We start from the raw sequence: 8,190 nt of genomic DNA on the forward strand, positions 1-8,190 counted from the left end.
GGAGTGGGGCTGGGTGGGTGGCACGGGCTGTGCAGCTGGGCACAGTGTCTGTGGCATGGGCACAAACCAGGGAAGGGCTGTGGGAGCTCCTGGCTGTGCACAGAGCCTGGCTGCCCTTGCTGAGCTCTCTGGGGCGTTTGACACACAGTCTGAGCCAGCTCTAAGTCCCCTTGGGCTATTAATGCAAACAGAAAGGCATCGGTGATACATTTTAGTTTAGCTGGAAAAGCCTTCAGAGCGATGCTGAATAAGGATTAAAAGGCCATTTAATCTATTTTTTTTTTGCCTTTGCAAACACAAGGAAAATTCAAACCAGCTGACAGGACTGGTGGTTTTGAGCCAGTTGCAGCAGCCTCTGGGATTTCCTTGGTATGTTGGAACTGCCTGTGGGGAAAAGCTGGAATGAACCAGGTAATTTGGGCTGTGTCGTGGTGGTGTTGCAAGCAGGGATGGCTGATGGGCTGCTCTGCTTTCCCTTGCCCTGTACTGGAGCCCTCCCCCGTGTGCAGTGAGCATTGTGCCAGGTGTTTTACCTGCCTGGGGTGAGGATGGATTCCTGCCCAAAGAGGAGAGCCAGGGAAGCAGAGCTAAAGAAGGCAGGAGGGATGCTGGAAAGATGCATTTCACCATGTGGATCCTGCTGGCAGCCAGATACATCTCCAGGCATTCCTCCCCTTGCCTGCATGCCCAGCATCTTTGCTTGGCTCTGCCATGGCAGATCCAAACCCTCCATCTGTCTCCTGGGCTGCAGAAGATATCAAACCCATGTTGCTACTCTGTCCCTGCTCTTATTTCCCAGCCCCATGTGTGTGACTCTGGGGACCTTTTCCTGCCTGTTTCCCAGCTGTGAGGATTCTTCAGGTGCTGTTCACATCTGCCCTGGCTGACAGAGCCCAGCTTGCCACAGCCCTGCCTGCACGAGTCTAACCAGCTCATACTTCACCTGGTTTTTCAGCCCCACTCCATGCTCCATGTCCATCCACTCCTGGTAAGATGTCTTTCACCAGTCCTGAATACAATTTTTTCCCGAGTGCAAGTTCCATCTGGAGTAATTGCATCTTTATTGCAGCCATTGTATTATGCAAATAATAAAACTCCATTAATTGGGCATAAAATGAGAGCAGCAGAGACTGCAAGGAGGATGCACATGGGGTACAACTGCAGTATCCCATGCTGGATGCCACTTTTTGGTGCCTGTAGGAGGGTTCAAGCTTTCCACAAACCACCCCTGGGGCCGTCCTGGTGTCTCCCAGTTCCTGCCTGGAGCTGAGCTGCACATGTGAGCGAGGGCACGTCCCCAGCTCGTGTGCCAGAGCCCATCTTCATGTGCCTGCAGCACTCTTGAAATAATTGTGCTCAAACATTTTGACTAAGCCCTTTGCTGTCCCCATCCCAGCTCTGTGCTACCCCTGGAAAATGCTGGCTCTTGCTGTGGGCCAGGCTCTCCTGGCTGCTCCGCCAGCTGCCGGTTGGTTCAAATTAACTTTGCAAGCAAAGCTCTGCCTCGTTTTCTTCTGACTCCAACAAGCTCCGGGCTGCTCAGCGCCTGTGTGGCCTGTCCCCCTCGGTGCCTTGGGGACAGAGCTAATGAAAATCATTCTGGTTGGAAATCACAGCCTGGGAGAACGGGTTTCTCCTCTTCTCACCAGGAAGCTGGCTGGAGAGCCCGGGTGCCTGAGCAGAGGAAACTGGTTTTGGGGACCAGGCGGGGATGTGGAGCAGGGCTGGGTGCTGGCATTTGGGAACGGTGGTGGCTGGGAAAGGGAGACTCCCTGCAAAGCTCTGAGCTTTGCTTTTATGCAAACCATGAGCATGGGCTGGATACACCAGCCAGAGAGGCCAGGGTGCCATAAAGACTTCAAATCCCCGTGCACCAGAGCAGGCTGCAACCCCCTTCAGAAATTGCCTGGTGAACTCGCTGCCCAGGACAAACCATGTAAAGGGAGGGGTCCCAATGCATCTCAGGTGCCTGCAAGGGTTTTAGGAAGAGCCTGGTGCATTCTTGGGAAGCCTTGATCCATGTCTGCAACATGCTCAGCCCGTTTGTCCTGGAGCACATGGGTACCAGCCTGCTAGTTACCATCCCTGCATCCCCACAGCCCCACCCCTTGCTTGTCCCAGCGTGGCTGTGACAGCAGGTTCAGTAAGGAGGGTTTTTTTCGGCTGGAAATCCAGAAGAATCCTCACTCCGCAGGGGCATGGAGAATCCTTGGGAGGCCAGGAAGGCTCCAGGGGGGTCTACTGGGTCTGCTCTGTTAGGATCATCACTGCCTCTATAGCACTGCAGGCTGGACTGGACATAGGACAGTGATTAATTACATTTCCCATTGCTTTGCCCACACAGTGAAATTAGCAGTCCTAAAAACGAGAGGCAGTTTCCCGGGGGAAGAGCTGAATCTTAGCCCAGCAAGGCCTGGTCTCCTCTCTGTGGCTTGGTGGGAGCAGCATGTGGGGCTGGCAGAGCTGAAATGCTCCGTGTTCCACTTCAGCGAGGAGCAACCAGCACAGCTGGGCCAGCTCTGAGGACGTGTTTGGCCTCTGCTCTGTCCCATGTGCACAGGGTCCCGCGTGGCCTCAGCCAGCTCTGCCATGGGACACGTCCCACTGCCCCTCTGGGTTCTGCCACCCCCCAGCACAGTGTCCCTGTGGCTTTAGGAGGAGAAAAGTGTCAGTGGGGAGCACAGCAATTCTCCTGGTTGATTCAGAGAGTGGAAACACCAAAAAGCTGGGGCTGACGTGCTCAGTGCTTTGGCAGTGCCCGGTTACCCGATGTGCTCAGCCTGCAGCTGGCTGCTGCTCCCAGGGGAGTGGGTGGAACCGTGCTCCAGGCTGAGGAAGGGAAGCAGGAGTGCAGAAGGATGCTGTTCTCTCCAAAGCCGGCCCCAGAGCTGGCTGGAAGGATTTCTTTTGGAAATGTTGGCACAAGTTGCAGGGGAAATCACTCACAGAGGGAAGGCTGTGTTATTCTGAGGTTTCTCCTGGGTTTAGGTAGTTCAGGAGGGTGTGTTTGTAACAACTGCACTCTGTGAGGAGCAGAGGGAGAGAATTAACCTCTGAGTGTCTCTCAGGGGGAAGAAATCCACTGTCAAGCACAGCCCAAAGCTCAGAAGAGCAAATTGGTTTCAGTCCTGCATTTCTCTCTCCTTCCCATCAGCACCCATGGAAGCACCCATGAAGAACTTGTCAGTGATGAGCTTTGGGAACAATTCTTTCCGCAGACTTTTCTTTCCCAAAGAAAGAAAGAAAGAAAGAAAGAAAAGAATTTTTTTTAAAAAAAGCTTCTCTTTGAGTTGCTGGGTCAGCTCTTTGGCTGCTGCTGGTGGTTCCAGTGGATGCTTTTCCCCTCGTTAAAGCCTGCCCTGTGCGGAAATGCGTGAGCTGGGGATCTTTGACACCCTGGTCCCTGCCAGGGCCCTGCCACCACGTCTGCCGTGATTGATGACTGTGCACAGGGGGCTGCAGATGCTGTGGTTGCACAGAACAACAGGGAGCTGGTTCCTGTGGTCGGGGGAGATGCTATCTGCCTGGGATTTGCCTCAGGAAAAGCCCCCCCAAGGCCTTCCCTTCAAGTTGCAAAACCAGTTGAGGCCACCCCCGATTTGGCTGTTTCTTTGCATAAGCACTAAATGGAAGATTTTAGCAAGCCCCTTCAGATGTGCTGCTCAGTGGGAAACTGGTCAGGAAAGCCAAAATTCACGATGGCTGCTTCATGCAAGGACACAGGCTTTGATCAGACCTCTCCTGGCTCAGAAACGATGGAATTGATGGAGCCATGGGAAAAACTGAGCTGCAGGGATGTGATCTCTGGACCCTTGACAAGGGGAGCTTTGGATGAGTGAAGATGTGGCACTGGATCTTTAGAACCTCGGGGTGTGTGTCCCCAGACCCTGGGGCAGTGGTCACTCCTGGGATGAGCTGGATGGACTTTGCCACTTGCCCTCACAAGGGAGAGCTGAGCCTCCTGACCTCCGTGGGGCTGGGCCCATCAGCCCCATGGAGAATCTCTATTTTGAACTCTTTTCTTCTTCATGACATGTGGCTAAGTTACAGATTTCCAGGGGCCTCTTTTTATGTACAGAATATTTGTGTGGGAGCTTCCCAGAAGGATGGAGCCCACCTAAACACACAGATACACATAAAAGCTCTTGCTGCTTCAGAGTGTAAAACAGCCCTGCTCAAATGTGTTGTAAAGCCAGGCAGATCAAGTCTCTCCTGCTGTAAACAGCTGCTGTCAGCTGTAAAATACCTCCTTTTTCAGTTTGCAGTACCTGGACAAAGCAATCTGCCTGGATTTGGTGAGACACCATGCCCATCTATCAGCTGCTGTCACCCTACCCCGAGTCTTGCTTGATCCCAGAGAATCAATCCTGCCTGATGTATAAATACTCGATCTGGAGTCTCAGCTGTGGAGGAGAACACAGAGCTGTCAGATAAGCTGCAATTAGTACATTTATCTACTTTATTTTCCTGTCGTTTCCCAAACACCATTTGCCTGCCTGCTTTTAATACACGTTATTAAACCTGCAGTAAATGTTGATTAAAGAAGCCTTAATCCCAGGTGTTTGTTTTCTAACACTGCTGTGAGATGCACTCTTCAACTGCCTTCAGGAAATTTTATTTTTTTAGGAGTTTTTTCCACCTTCCAAGCACAGTTATGCCCAGGAAATAGGATTTTAAGAGCAGATCAGTGAGTTGTCCTTCTGATGTGCTTTGATGTGCTTGGCTCCACTGGAGAGGGTGATGGGTCACAGCTTTGCAGGCAGCTCTGCTGCCATGGAGAAGCACTTCCACCCCTTCACCAAATGCTCCACAACCACTTTAAACAAAACACTGCGGAAGAGATAGATATATTCTTATTAGTCTTGCAAGAGAAACTACAGCAATCAATCCCAGTGCTAAGACTAACTCCTTCCCTTTGCAATTTGGATGTTTAGAAGTAATTTGGGGAGTAATCTCTGCAAATGGCAGCATGGAAGTAACTGCCTGCAATAAAACATTGCGGGGGTGACTGTTTTCCTAATGATATTTCCAACAAACATTACCGAAATATGTTTTCCTCTCTAAAAATGGCAACAGAATTTAAGTGTTCTTAGTGGTAACATGGAAATGGAGTAAAAATTAGCTGGGTTGGTTCTGTGATGATGATGATTTCTTTATTATTGCCATGGTGGGTGAATTTCCCCCTTCCTATTGCCCTGTTTATCCAGGGTACAGCATTATTCCCTGTTCATTATTCTCTGCTTCACGACCTGCTTGTGTGCTATTTCATGTGACAAAGCCTCTTTCCATTAAACCAATATAAATAACTACCATATTCTTTCACAGAGGAAGCAGGAATATTTCACGTGGCCATAGCATTACAGGAAAAAGCTGCTGGCCTGATCCCAATGGCCTGTTCTCCTTTTTTTTTTTCCTTTTTTTTCCTTTTTTTTTTTTTTTTTTTCCAGATGGGTTAGTCTCTTATTCTTTGTGAATAATTTATCCAGGTATGCTTGGAGAAATACTCTGATGAAATTACAACTGTCTCAAAACATCTATATCAGTACTCCCTGTTGGGAAGGTTCTCCAGTGATGCCTAAAGAGCTTTCCTTTTATCCTTTCAGCAAAGGGGTTTCCTCTGTGTGTGTGAGCAAGCCAGGGGCATTGGGCTGTGCTGGGATTTTGGGAGAGGAGCTGGGGAGGGTCAGAAGCTGGAGGTGGGCAGTGATGGGCGAGGTGTGTGGACCATCCAGCCATCACCTAATTGTGAGGTTAGTGGGTGGCTGAGATGTTTGGGGATGCAGTTTGGAGCTGGGCAAATCCTCCGGGACCTGTGACAGAATCACAGAATTTTTAAAGCTGGAAAAACCCTTAAGATTTTTCAGCACAACCATCACTGCAGCACTGACAAGGGCAGCACTAAACTGTGTCCCCAAGTGCCACATCTACACATCTTTTAAATCCCTCCAGGGATGGTGACTTCACCACAGCCCTGGGCAGCCCATTCCAGTCCTGGACAACCCTTTCAGTGAAGAAATTTCCCCTGCTACACAATCAAGTCCTTCCTTTAACTCAGTCAGTCTGCTGGCTGCAGCTGGGTTGGGTTTATAGAGCAGGATACTGAGGGTGGGGGCTGCAGGGGGACCTGCCCACGCCTTCCTTGGGTGTATGGGTGCATGTTGGGTGCCTCTGGTTGCAGATGGAGCCCATGGTGGACAAATCTCTCCAGCCTATTGCTTCCTGTTTTTCAGCATTTCCAAATTAAAGTGGGATGGATGGAGAAGCACTGCCAATCCTTGCTCCTGCTTCCATCTGGCCAAACCTGCTGAGAGGGCTTGGAGGCCAGAAGGAAAAACTCACCAGGATCATCATCAAGGCATCTGAAATCCCAGGACATCATGAGCTACAGGAAACACAAGCAGGAAAAATTTGGGGGAGGCTTCAGACATTTGCTGTGTCTGGTGCTCCTGCTCAGAATGCAGCCGAGCATCATCCTCCCCCGAGTCACAGCACAGCCCTGCATGGCCAATTCAATTCTGTGTGAAACGAAGGCCGGGGTGTTGCTCAGCCCTCGCTGTCCCTGTGGAAGGGGGGCTGCTGTCGTTAGCAGGACTGTCTCCCCTGAGAGGGGGTGCCAGCTCTTTGCTGCTCCCCGCTGCTGCTCGGGATGCTCTTTCCATGCCCTGCCTCTGGCAGATGCAAAGCTATTAAGGCAGGTGATTAAATGCGATGCCTCTCTATTGATCCTCCGCTGCTTCCCAGAGCCAGGGCTGACCTTATCCTCTTTGGATATTCATGGAGCTGCTGCTGAGAGCCAGCTCGGAAATCCTTCTGGACGAAGGTGTCAGCAGCCGTCTGCTGCCTTCTGCAGCGCTTTGGCTGCCAGGCTCCTGTGCCGAGCTCCTGGGCACGGGGGGACAAGGGCTGGTGATCACCGGCCCGTGAACGACCATGGTGTGACCCCATGCTGTCTGTGAAGGTCCGTGGCCAGGAGAAGGAGGAGGAGGAGAAGGAGGAGAAGGAGGAGAGGTCCTAGTGCATCCTCCTGCTCCTGCAGCTCAGGCTCCCTCAGGCTCTGCAATGATGGGGTGCTGATGTCCTCTCTCCTCTGGATGTTGGGCAAGCCAGGCTGTACCTCTGGGGATCACTTCTTCCTTCCCACTGGTTGTGAATACCATTTTTCCAACGGTTCATGTAGTTTTGGTTTTCTCTCTCCTATTTGCCTAATTTTCAATGGAAGCATCCCTCCATGAGCAGATGCTGAGGGAGCCCAAGTGACACCACCTTCTTATTCGATGGGGAAGTCAAGAACAGAACAGTTAGAGCAGGCAGGCTGTTCTCCAAATGCACTAGAAAAAAACAACAAAAAATCTGGTTTTAAGGCATTTTTACTAGGTGTTTGGTTTGCAGCCAACAGTCTAATGCATCACTGAGTTTAGCTCCATCCATTCTGCGATACAGTTGCCCAAGAAATCAATGCCCTGACATACTTTCCTTTGCTAGAAAATACACTTTTGCTTGAGTGGGTGTGAAAACCGAGCTCTTGCCAAAACCTTGTGAGTGCTGGGGAAGGCTGTCCCGCTGAGCCCAGCTTCCAAAGGAGCCACAGGACAAAGGCTTCGCTCTCCGACTTCTGTTCTACCCGCAGGGGCCGCGGGGCTTTGAATACTGACCAGAGAGCAATTTAACGAGGGAAATGTCTTCCAGTTCCTGGCTGAAAAGAACCTTTTTCTAGTGTGTGGCCAGGTGGTTTGTAATCTAGGCAGATTTTCTGGCTTCCTGTATTCATAAAGGATACAAAAATCCCCCTTGCATCACCTGGGCTGGGCTCTGACTTCTGCACAGACACAGCTTTGCTGTGTTTGCTGAGGGGTGCCTGCTGAGGTGGTGGTGATGGGCTCCCCCCAGCAAGGGTGATTTTTTTTGAAGCTGTTCTGCAGGGCCAAGTGCCTCTGCATGATTGCTCACTGTGAGATGGTGGTTTTCTGCAGGGACAATCCCCATGGATTTGGGTCTGGGGGCTGCTCTGCTGCTGCCAGCCCTCTGCCATCCCAGACCTTGGCTCGCAGATCTCTGTCTCACTGCTGATACTGTCCATCCCCCTGCCTCCCTCCTGCGAGGTTTCTGACTCAGAGCCTGACAACTTTATAGGTTTTCCAGAGCCTTTCCAGTGCTACTGAGGCCGTGCCTTTCATTTTGAGGGTGAAGCAA

General features: G+C 51.2%; 1 long non-coding RNA gene across 1 annotated transcript; it reads left to right on the forward strand.

Moving 5' to 3' along the window:
* The first annotated feature begins 906 nt into the window (after nucleotides 1–906).
* Nucleotides 907–6,723, forward strand: LOC137484199 (uncharacterized). The gene is made up of 2 exons (XR_011004777.1): nucleotides 907–988; nucleotides 4,266–6,723. It is a non-coding gene; the product is annotated as an uncharacterized lncRNA (long non-coding RNA).
* The last annotated feature ends 1,467 nt before the right edge of the window (nucleotides 6,724–8,190 follow it).

Source organism: Anomalospiza imberbis, chromosome 17 (genome assembly GCF_031753505.1).
Source record: "Anomalospiza imberbis isolate Cuckoo-Finch-1a 21T00152 chromosome 17, ASM3175350v1, whole genome shotgun sequence".
Classification (NCBI taxonomy): Eukaryota; Metazoa; Chordata; class Aves; order Passeriformes; family Viduidae; genus Anomalospiza; species Anomalospiza imberbis.